Source organism: Eschscholzia californica, unplaced genomic scaffold (assembly GCF_041429995.1).
Source record: "Eschscholzia californica isolate CP2 unplaced genomic scaffold, dmEscCali1.0.p SCAF_275, whole genome shotgun sequence".
Lineage (NCBI taxonomy): Eukaryota > Viridiplantae > Streptophyta > Magnoliopsida > Ranunculales > Papaveraceae > Eschscholzia > Eschscholzia californica.
Genome location: NW_028238393.1, coordinates 8,666 through 18,804, shown reverse-complemented (window position 1 = coordinate 18,804; position 10,139 = coordinate 8,666). Strand labels below are relative to the sequence as shown.

General features: G+C 35.5%; 2 non-coding genes across 2 annotated transcripts; both read left to right on the top strand.

Annotated features, from left to right (window-relative positions):
* Positions 1–1,434: 1,434 nt before the first annotated feature.
* Positions 1,435–1,508, top strand: TRNAP-UGG (transfer RNA proline (anticodon UGG)). Its single transcript has one exon. It is a non-coding gene; the product is annotated as a tRNA-Pro (tRNA).
* Positions 1,509–1,698: 190 nt separating this feature from the next.
* Positions 1,699–1,772, top strand: TRNAW-CCA (transfer RNA tryptophan (anticodon CCA)). The gene has a single exon. It is a non-coding gene; the product is annotated as a tRNA-Trp (tRNA).
* The last annotated feature ends 8,367 nt before the right edge of the window (positions 1,773–10,139 follow it).

Below are 10,139 nucleotides of genomic sequence, written 5' to 3'. Positions count from 1 at the left end.
TTTTTCCTTGTTCACTAATAAATCGACTAATTAAACTCATGTTTCTATAATCAATTCGATCCCCCGATCCAATTGGGGGCAAACGCCTACGAAAAGATCGCTTGGATTTAAGAAAAGGTCGCTTGGATTTATCCATGGTTTATTCCTTATCTCTAAAATCCTATTTCTGAATTCGAATTCATTTGGGATCCGACCAAAATAGGATTTGATTTGTTTCTATATATTATATGTAATTTGTTCTTGTTACTTCGAAGGGTAGCACACACACACGCCCCTTCAATCTATTTCTTTATCTCCCCATGAATTGTATGCTTGTAACAATAGGGACAGAATTTTCTCAATTCCAATCGACTAGGTGTATTGTGTCGATTCTTTTGAGTAATATATCTGGAAATGCCCGGCGATTCCTTATTAACACTGTTTCGGACACAACTAGTACATTCCAAAATAACTCTGACTCTGACCTCTTTACCCTTGGCCATGAACCTCCTTTGAATTTTGGATTCACTCAACGCTTCGCTTTTCGATCCGAAACGAAGAAAAAAAGTAAAAAAAAAAAAATAGAAGTTGCTAACTCGAAATCCAATTATGAAAGATTTCATTGCAATCAATAGAGCAATAATAATAAGTGATACAACAATTTCTAACTATTAATTATTTCTAACCCTAGTACAGTATTTCGTTTAAGTATCTTGTATGATTTTGTTGCCCTAGAACTACATTTATTGCTATTTGCGTACTCCCCCTATTAATTATTAATAGTAGAATTTGAGCCTGACCCGAGTTTTACTGAGGTTGAATCCACTTTGATTCTTTATTTTTCTGCCCTTACATATCCTAAAAAACCGAAAAAAGAAGAAAACAAAGAAAAGAGAGGAAGAAGGATTAGTCAGAGATAATTTATTATATCACTAATCTTCTTCGTCCCTTCTCATGTCAATAACTAGAATGAAAAAAAGGGGAATGTCAACGCATCTGGGAATAAATGATTGATCTCTATCAATAGACCTGCTAAGGACCCGAACCATAGAGTACTTAGCACAGGTGCCACGGAGAGATATGTTTTTATATCTCGCATTGAAAATCCTCCTTCTTTAATTGTAATACATATATGATCAGATGCATATGTAGTTAAGGATCACTTGTATTTGTACGCGGAATCCCTAACAACAATGGATATATACAACGACCCGGTAGATAAGATTCCCCTTTCCTTAAAACAGAAAAAGACGCCCCCTTCTTCCTGAGTATTACCGATAAATATTAATTTATTTATATGTTTATATGTTGGGTTTCATATGTATATAATTTTTTATTATATGTTATATGAGACCAAAAAGAAAAAATGGCAAGCGAAATTGTATATCAATGGGGAAATAATGATGTGGAAAACAAGACAGGGATTCTCTACAATGACACTGTATACCAATTGAAAGGGATGTAGCGCAGCTTGGTAGCGCGTTTGTTTTGGGTACAAAATGTCACGGGTTCAAATCCTGTCATCCCTACCTATTCCTTCTCCTACGGGCAGTAACAAGTATGGGCAATAACGGGGGGATCCATTGAGATCGATGAAAATTGGATAGACTCAATCTTTCATTTCAGTTTATGATACTATCTGCATGCAAGGTGTATTGGGCGTACAAAAAGAATCCTTTTCTTTCTTTTCTTTACGGTCTTATCTATTGTGATAAGAAAGCGCTCTTAGTTCAGCTCGGCAGAACGTGGGTCTCCAAAACCCGATGTCGTAGGTTCAAATCCTACAGAGCGTGATTCTGTTCTTCTTAGGTCGAATTTCAATGAAATAACTTCACTAACTTGAACAGCAACCTGAATCTGAATTTGACCTCCTGCGGGTTAAAAAAAGAAGGGGGTCAATCAAAAAACGAGATCTTACTTAATCAAAGATCCAACTGATCACCGCGCCTGTATTGTAAATATGCAGTTACGAATAATCCAGCCAAAGTAATAGGAATTAGACCTAACACGATTCCAAATAGTAAAACTTCAATCATTTCGATTTGTTTGATGTTTGAAAGGGGAAGAAAAAAGAGAGGTAATATCTATCTTTAAATATTAATCCGAATCGACCATGAATCTCAATGACCAAGAATTTACAATTGACGCGGGAAGGCATTCTAGAGTGCCTAGAATCTCACAGAAACATTTATTTTTATGAATTTAGAATTCAATTCAAATAAGTCGTATTTTGCTCAGACCAATAAATAGAGCTGGGGTTATAGTTGAAGCCGCCAGTAGAAAACCGAAATAACTAGTTATAGTAGGCATGAGGGAGCTAAATGAGATACGTTCTTTTTATACATATGGTTATAAAAAACTTACCTAAGTTTCCGCTTTTGAAAGATAAGAGGATACGAAAAAATACCAATTGATAGAATCCGTTCCAATTGAAAGTTTTTGATTCATCTTTCATTATCATTTATCATTATAGACGTCACTAACAAAGATAGAGTGAGAGAAGTGGAAAAAAAAGATTGATTCATCATCTGTGACATCTACCCATGCCGTGATTTCGACTCAACAGATTCATTGAGCAACTCGTGGGTAAAGTAATAGGAAAAGAACCTTGTAGTGGAATTTCATTTATAAATGAAACTCTCTTTGAATCACTATGGAATTAAATCAAATTGGAAAATTTTTTCTTTTTTAATTGTATAGAATCCAGTTTCTATTCTGGAACAAAGGACCTTAGAATACCTTTTGCTTTACCTCATTAGATTCAGTGGTTACCCCATTAGATTAAGCATGTAGGCTCATTAATTATACATAATATCTCGACTGCTAAGAAAAAAGTGTCGCACGATCGCTCGAAGAAATAAAAGCCTTAGTTCGGTACAACTCAATTTTAAGACTAGTAATTCTATTATCTTTTGGTTTTAGGTTCTACATGCTGTCTTTCCATATTAGGGAGTCCTATCCTTGGAGCTAGTCAAGAAGGAACCTTTGGATGTAATGCAGCAACGGTTGCATCACGCATATTGATTGTTCCAACTATTGTTTGTTTTCTTTCATTGAATACTATCTACTAATCTTATTGTACTACTAACCGATTTCTTGAACTGAAAGGATTTGAACAAAAACCTTTTTCTTTTATACATATACAACAGGGTTCTAGATTTCGTATCTAATTGAATTGTGTGAATATGATAATATCTTTCATGAATTATTAGAACCCGTTGGACTCACACTCTACCAGATCCTCGGGTTCTAGTCCAAAGTTAGTAATGGAAAGAACCCTATACTTATACTACTACAGGAATTTGAAAAATTTTCGATTGAATAGCACACGGTTCCGCATATATAAGGAACAAGAAAGGAAGAAATCAATTATGTACCACTTCTTTTGGTTTCGATATTGATTGAAATTGCGTTGCTGTGTCAGAAGAAGGATAGCTATACTGATTCGGTATACTCTAAAGATGCCCTCGGTACACTATTGACGATCTCACAAAGATTCAAGATCAGTGGGTTTCCATTTACTGATCCCATCTTTCACGGAATCGATCCCCCTTTGACTGTACAAGAATATGTGGAGCGCAGCATGTCTGGAAGCACGGGAGAACGCTCTTTTGCTGATATTATTACCAGTATTCGATACTGGGTCATTCATAGCATTACTATACCTTCCCTATTTATTGCGGGTTGGTTATTCGTCAGCACGGGTTTAGCTTACGATGTGTTTGGAAGCCCTCGGCCAAACGAGTATTTTACAGAGAGCCGACAAGGAATTCCATTAATAACTGGCCGTTTTGATCCTTTGGCACAACTCGATGAATTTAGTAGATCCTTTTAGGAGGCCCCAATGACTATAGATCGAACCTATCCAATTTTTACAGTGCGATGGTTGGCTGTTCACGGACTAGCTGTACCTACCGTTTCTTTTTTGGGGTCAATATCAGCAATGCAGTTCATCCAACGATAAACCTAATCCGAATTGAATTATAGAGCTATGACACAATCAAACCCGAACGAACAAAATGTTGAATTGAATCGTACCAGTCTTTACTGGGGGTTATTACTCATTTTTGTACTTGCTGTTTTATTTTCCAATTATTTCTTCAATTAAGAGAAAGAAAAAGAATAGTAGGAATTCTCTTATCCCATTCGGACGGATCTCATCTCATAATTATCCATGACTGTTTATGTCTCTAGCATGACCACTTGATGAAATGTGGAGGGAAGTGGGGTAAATGGCCGATACTACTGGAAGGATTCCTCTTTGGCTGATAGGTACTGTAGCTGGTATTCCTGTGATCGGTTCACTAGGTGTTTTCTTTTACGGTTCATATTCCGGATTGGGTTCATCCCTATAGTAATCATATGAACTAAGTTGTAGACAGGAAAAAGAAAGTAAGAACTCAACGGGACCTTACCCCTCGAATTAGACAAGGGTGGTAAGGTCCCGTTGAGTTCTTACTCTTACAACGAGACTTTGATTCATTCCATAACATAAAAGTTCGAAGTTCATCCAGTTAACATAATCATAATATTCTATTCGTAGAAATAAAAAATGGGCCTTTTGCTCCGATGTTTCAAATCACGCTATTCCATTTTTTATGATAATGTTTTTGAAGAATTAATCCCATTGATTGGATTCAGAATATATGTTCTACATAGTATCAATTCGTCCAAAATCAGAAGAAAGAAGGAATCAATCCATTTTCTGGATGACATAATATGGATTCCTGTAGACCTGTAGACGAGACATCACCCAAAGCATTTCTATACTAATAGAATCTTACTCTATTTATTATCTCATCAAAGTTTCAATTTTCTTTTGTTTTTTACTTTTTTTAGAAGTTCATTGAAGAAGTTCTATTTACTCAATGAGTTACTCTACCCCTTTTTTGTTTTGCTTGCCCACCACTTCTTATAAATCCAAACAAGGAGGTTCCGATAAACCTAGAAAAAATGTAAAAAAGGAATAGTACTCTTTGACGAAGCAGATCAAGAATCATTATTCTTTCGACACAAGAAAAGGTGGAAAATTACTTTTCTTGTGTCGAAGATTAGGAAGACGAGTAATACCTCCTAGAATCGGTTGTTCCTTTCATTTATCCCTTACTTTATAGTCTCCTACCACGTATGTCTATTATCTATTTCTATTCGAATTTGATTCTATTATTCTAATAGCATAGAAAACTATTGATATATTTCGTGGCATTTCAAATTTGCCAATAGTGACATAATCACACCACTCCAATTTGGATTGAAAAACGGGTAGTCAAGTTCAAGTTAAATAGTGTTCTTCGCAATAGAATACTATTCTATTACTATACTAGCAGTGGAATCCAAGTAATTCCCGGCATCTCGCAGAAAAACAGTATAAACAAAGCAAGCAAATAAAAAAGCTTTTTTTTTTGACCATACATAATTACATCGATCAGCAAGAACAAGAATTTGATTTTTTTTATAAACTTGATGTTGATAAATACGTGGATCTAAAAATTCATTTCAGACAATTGAACCTTCTCAAACTGTTTCTTTTTAAGAACCAAAAATATTTGTGCCAGAATAACAGATGCCAAGAAGAACAAAAGGCCTTGGACACGTGATGGATCTTAAGTACTATTTCTGCGTCTCCTTGACCAAATCCACCCACATTGGGATTACTTGTTAGTGGTTGATCAAGCTTGATGGATTCACCTTCTGAAACAAGAAGTTCTGGTCCTGGAGGTATAAAATCAACCACTTGGTGTCCGTCCGATGCATCCGCTATGGTTATTTCATATCCCCCCTTCTCTTTACGTATGATTTTGCTTACTATACCTGCTGCTGTAGCATTATAGACTGTATTGTTACTCTTACTCCCTTCGGGATAAATCTGACCCCTTCCCCTGTTCCCGCCTACATATATAGGATATTTTAAGAAGTAAACGTCTTTTTTAGTAGCGGGGTCCGGGGAAAGGATAGGAAAGGTGATTTCACTATATTTCTGACCAGGAACAGGACCTATCACAAGAATATTTTTTTTAGTGGGGCGATAACTCTGAAAAGACAGATTGCCCATCTTTTCTTTCATCTCGGGAGAAATACGATCGGGAGGAGCTAATTCAAATCCCTCAGGTAAAATAAGAACAGCTCCCACATTCAAAGCCCCCTTTTTTCCATTAGCAAGAACTTGCTTCAGTTGCATATCATAAGGGATTCTAACAACTGCTTCAAATACAGTATCAGGAAGTACCGCTTGTGGAACCTCAATATCTACGGGCTTATTAGCTAAATGGCAATTGGCACATACAATACGCCCAGTTGCTTCTCGTGGATTTTCATAACCCTGCTGTGCAAAAATGGGATATGCATATGAAGTAGATGTCCGAGTTATTACATATATCATGATCGATACAGAGATGGATCGAGCCATCTGTTCCTTTATCCAAGAAAAGGTATTTCTATTTTGCATGGTCCAATTATTGATCCCAAAATTTCTACAATAAATTAGGTAGGTTGCTAGTATAGTTCCCTGTCCACGATTCTGCTATTGTATTGGAATAATTTTACTGGAATATAGGAAGAATCCCTGGATGGGTAGAAATATAAAAAGTGAGTAAGATTTTTAATGGTTTGTTTATGTACGAAGTAACAAACATTATGATTGGATTAATATCGGTGGATCAGTCTTTAGTCATTCATTGAATGATAAATCACTACAAGTGACGGAGATACGCGATTTAAATAACGGAAGATCCAATATTTCAAAATTGTATCTAGAATGACTGGAAAAGTGGAAACAAGACCCGATATAATTTGGTCGTTATGATCAAACCCAAAATCTTTGGAGATAGAACCAATCATTAGTTCCCAACCATGGGGCGAGTGGAATCCGATACATAAATCAGTTAATAAAAGAATAGAAAAAGCTTTTATTGTGTCACTTAAGTTATAGAAGAATTCCTGAACCCAAGAATTAAGAATGACAAGTTCTTCATTACCCAGAATAGAATAACCACTTAGAATAGCGAAATAGATTATATTTGTCGAGAAGTCCAAAATGCTGTGGATATGACTCTCATTGTGCATCTTGATCAATTGTATCGTTTCTTTATGAATTCCTATATGAAGCTTTTGTATATGTGTCTCCGGGTACTCTTTTATCATTTCGTCCAAAAGGGATAGTTCCTCTAATTCTATGAATTTTTCTAGAACATGCTTTTCTTGAATATCATTCAAAAAAGTTTCGGATTGCCCAGTATTCCACCAATTCGTAACCCAAGATTCCAGACTTTTATTAAATGAGAGAGAGATCCACCAGGGCAAAAATACTATAGATGCAAGATATGGGAGGGTAGTGAGTGCTTTCTTTTGTGGCATTTTGAATCTGTGAATTGCTAATGAAACCAACTCATTCGTCGACTCTATCCGATCTGATATTTCTATGAAGCATGAGTTCTATAACAAGGTATTGAACCTATGGATCTACTGCCCTTTTTTATTTGTAATTAATTGGTTAGTCCTTGTATCGAGAAAGAATATAGAATTAGAATAAGGGTTCGCGCTGAATGAAGAAATAAAAATATATATTGTTTTCCGATCTCTCAATTGGTCAAATTCGAAACAATTACATCCTTTCGGTGAATGCCCGAAAGAGCCACCTCGAGTAATTCATATTATTCGGATTTCGAGACAAAAGAACCCCCTTAGATCAATTATTTCAAAAAGTTTCGCTGGCTACCCAGACCATAACCCGGGAATAATTGGGGGAAATTTATGAAAAATATTGATGGGATGATGAAATCAAAAATGAGTGGCAAAACCCGAGAGAAATTGGATCTTATATTATAGTTATAAGAGAATAGTTATAAGAGATCCAATAATTTGATCATCAAGCGGGAAAAGAACGGATAAAAAGAAACATCGATTGACAAAATAAAAGAGGGGTAATTTACAATACAATATAGGATCCATCTGTATCTAACATATCAATTCAAAGATATGTGATGAATCCATTTAGACTTGTTACTAGCATGAAAGAGTTGAGTTTATTTCCATAAAAAAGAGTTTTGGTGGGCAAAAATAAGTTCGTTTTCTGGTTCTTCCATATACATCTGCTTTTGCTCGAATGAGCGTTCTGAAAAAGCTTTAGTTAAGTTCTATAAAAAAGAAGATTCCTTAGTTCCTTCCCCAATGCTAATAAAGCATTAATTCTTTTCAGTTCATTTCAAAATACTTCAATTGGTACGCGCAAGAAATAGGCCAATTCAGCAGCTTTTTGTTCAATTTCTCGCGGAGTCAAATTCTCATCAGTCCGAGTCAAAGGAATGGCTCCCTGGCCTCTGATTTCCATATAAAGGACACGACGAGGAAAAATACCCTCTTTAATTTCTATTCTAATCGACTGGACATCTCTCATAAGGAATCGAAGAAAGATACGACGATTTAGCCCAGGAAATCCCCAACGAAAAATACACACTATTCCTTCTTTTCTATCGAATCGGTCATAACCACTACCTACATTCCACGAAATTGTGCACCACAAATAGGAACTAATGAACAGACCTGCGATCCCATAGAAGGACATCACGATCCCTTGTGGAAAAAAAAGGATTTGCTGAGACGGGAATAAGGATATCAGATTCCTACCAAGATAACTAGAAGCTCCAACCAATAAGAATCCTAGTGAACCGAAAAGAAGGATACAGGCCCAGCAGAAATTACTTGTTTTTCGAGACCCCGTTATAAGTTCTATCCATATACGTTCTGATCGCCAGTTCATACTAGATCCAGTTGCATTTTATTGGAATTGAGAGAATAACCCAAATGAATTTGACTTTTCTTTTTTTGTTCCCGAAGTAACTCTCAGCAACTAGCACTATTATGATATGATGTGAACTATTAGGAATAATTCATCGAATTGCTTAGATATAAAAGCATCTGCTTCATATGATCCTCCTATGGATATCTACACACAAATAGATACATTGAGTTTCCATTTTCTACATCTGCTGATCCATTTTAAAATAGCTATAATGAATGCATTGATCCATATATCATGTTTCCACGTGTATAAGAGCTCTTTCATTTGTGTTCGGAGGAAGCCGCATGTTGGGTTGTACCATATTACACTAAGTAGATATCTGTATTATGATCAAGTCCAAGTCTTGAAATAAATTGATGGTATTTTGTCCCATCGGATCTAGACAATCTTGTTTTTTTGAACATGAAGAAATAAAGAAGCCATTGCAAGTGCCGGAAATACTAGGCCCACTAAAGGCACAAAAATTGAGGGTAAATTGAGAGTTGTCATAGAATGGATACCTCGATTTAATATTTGTACCTTTTATAAGGATATCTTATGATAAGTATATCTATTATAAGTATAGAATAATAAGTGCAAGGAATGGAGAACTAACTAAGTATACCTATTCACCTTTATAACTGAAATATATATATGATAATCCACTTTCTTATTCTTCTTCTCTTGTCCTTATCTTCTAATAAAGAACGAAAGAGTTTCTTACAAATTCCCCAAAAAGGATTCGTTAGAATCCTATCCAACAGAGATTCCTCGTAAAAATGTGAGTTCTCAGTAGATATAGAAATATGCAAGATTTCTATTCTAAAATTTTCTATATTTGAATTATTCTAGATCTATAATACGGTTGATAGCTACTTCCTGATTACGAATCATGAATATAGGTATAAAAAAACAGATTTGTAGGAAAAAAAGGAATTATCCGAAACTTCTTATTCTTTCTACAAAGAGATCTTATGCCCGTAAGGAAAAACAACATTCTTCTTATTTTTACTTTACTTGGGGGTTCCGATAAACTAAATATAAACTAAATACTTGTTCGCCACAAATAAAATAACTGAATTGAATGCTCTACTTGATTGAAATTGAATTTTGATTCACGGGAAAGAAACCGTGAAGCTGAAATAACTCACTCAGAACACTTTTTAAAGGATTACGTGGTACGATTGGGTCCAATAAGCCCTTATGGAATAAATACTCAGCCGCTTGGGAACCATCAGGTACGGTCTTATTCAATGTTTGTTCAATTACTCTTTTACCCGCAAATGCAATGTAGGCATTGGGTTCGGCAATAATGATATCTCCCAACATACCAAAACTGGCTGTCACCCCACCGGTTGTAGGAGATGTAAGGATTGATACATAG